Source organism: Penaeus vannamei, chromosome 22 (assembly GCF_042767895.1).
Source record: "Penaeus vannamei isolate JL-2024 chromosome 22, ASM4276789v1, whole genome shotgun sequence".
NCBI lineage: Eukaryota > Metazoa > Arthropoda > Malacostraca > Decapoda > Penaeidae > Penaeus > Penaeus vannamei.
The window spans coordinates 17105680-17108179 of NC_091570.1; positions in this window are offsets into that span (position 1 = coordinate 17105680).

The window sequence follows — 2500 nt, forward strand, 5'->3', positions numbered from 1 at the left end:
ATGATAATATATACCCCTATTGCCAAGGTAATAGGGGTAATTGATACAATCATTTTAATACTTCCTGGTGTCAACAATACGCATCCGCCCAAGGTCGAAACGGAAGCTGTGCCTTCCTGTCCCCGGCACAGAGGAAACAGCTGATCACACCTACCACGCCCAAGACTTACTTGCCCAGTACTTTCTCCCCTTCACCCTTTGTCACGACCGGAAGGACTGACACCCGAAAAATCAAAGGCAGGCACCCGCCAGCATGACAGCAGTCGCAGAATATAAGAACGTCTCGTCAGGCAGAAGAAGCAGACCAGAGACCAAGAAGACAGGAGAATACCCTCCGCCCTCGGCACTCGGGGCACGGGGTCTCTCGTTGGGGTCACGCCTTCCTCCCCCAATAAACCAGCAAGACAAGACCCCTTTCATTATCAACCGCCCATACGCCCCCAACCCTTATGTTGACACCTGGATCCAGATGATTTAATGGCATCTAAGTTCATATTTTTTTAGTTATCCTGTCAACCAACAAACAAACTAACCAACGCTACCATCAACACAACCTTTTTGGTAGAGTTAATGATAATAAGGATAATGATAGTAGTAATAATAATAGTAACAATAGTAATAACAATAATGATAATATCAGTAATGACAATAATGATAAAAGAATATCTGTAATGATAATGATAACAATAATGATGATAATATTAACAATATCAATAATTGATATTGTTAATATTACATAATGATGCATTATCACCGTTATCATTATTATTATCAGTATTATTAATGTCATAACAACAATAACAATAACAACAATGAATAACTATGACGATGGTGACAATAACCTTAACAGTAATGATAATGATGATAGAATGAGCGCAACACCATTAACAATTGCACTAAAAGCAACGCCAAAACGGCAGAATCCGCAGTCTCTCTGGCCTCTTTCAGACGTATCGACTTTTCGCCGTCCGCGAGACAACGTCGCGCTTTCAAATAACCAAAAGTTTCCGTATACGCTTTCACACGTCACGGCCACGGCGCCCTTTTGATTAAAACGGCGTAGAGAAGCGCCGTGGTTGACGAAATGTACACGCGTACAGTTATGTCAACCTTTTGTCATCTCGACTCGGAGGTGTTGCGCTCTCTCTCTCTCTCTCTCTCTCTCTCTCTCTCTCTCTCTCTCTCTCTCTCTCTCTCTCTCTCTCTCTCTCTCTCTCTCTCTCTCTCTCTCTCTCTCTCTCTCTCTCTCTCTCTCTCTCTCTCTCTCTCTCGCTCTCTCTCTCTCTCTTCCTTTCTCTCTCTCTCTCTTTCTATATATATATATATATATGTGTGTGTGTGTGTGTGTGCGTGTGTGTGTGTGTGTGTGTGTGTGTGTGTGTGAGTGAGTGAGTGTGTATGTATGTATGTATGCATGTCTACAATGGCGGCAACTTTCAGGAAGAGAAAGTGTCTTTATGTGGACGGTTTTTGGCCGCGCCCTCGGAATGCGTCATGTTGCGTCGTGGGCGGTGCACGGCGAAAAGTCGATGATCTAAAAACGGCCTCATACGACTACTTCTCATAGTAATGATGACAATAATATTGATAATAATAACGATTATTAATTATGAATGAACGCAATGAGTAATCACAGTTCATGTCAACAGCGCTCCTTCCTCCCACCGTGTTGATGTAGTGTATCAAAGTATCGGAAAATTATTCTATAGGAAGCAAGCAAATCCATAGCGATTTGTACACGTAAATTCTGAACATAAATATTGTTCTACCTTTGCCAGAATCAAGATGAAAAAGTATGAAGTTTGATCTACATACCATTTTTTCATTATCATCGTTTATACATTATTTCAATCTATATCCGTATAGATGATGAGCACATATAAAAGTTATGGTTTTGCCTTTTAAAACCTGTATTTCACCACACCCACCTGGTTCTAGGAAAGTATTTAAATATTGCTGTATCTCTCTCTCTCTCTCTCTCTCTCTCTCTCTCTCTCTCTCTCTCTCTCTCTCTCTCCATCCCTCCCTCTCTCTCTCTCTCTCTCTCTCTCTCTCTCTCTCTCTCTCTCTCCTCTCTTCTTTTTACTTAAGTATCACCTATTTAGATCATATATCTAAATCGTTTTCCTTGTAGCAATTTAGATACATGAGTAATTAAAACATCTTTGTGAATACCTATTACTAAACACATCCACGACGACGAGAATGGTTGAGTAAAAAGGTTTATATATCTATCGATCAGAGTTTAAAAGCAAAAGTGGCTGACGCGGAGCCAATGCGATCTCTGTTTACATCCATCAAGATTTGTGCGTCGGCGTTTTTTATACTCCATTGTGCTGAAATTCGTAGGAAATCGACTTCAATCATTCCGTCATTCCAGTGATTCGTGAGTGAAAAAGATAGATGGATGGATGGGAAGAGGTGGTGATAGATAAAGTGTAAGGTGTATGTATATATATATGTGTATATATATATATATATATATATATATATATATATA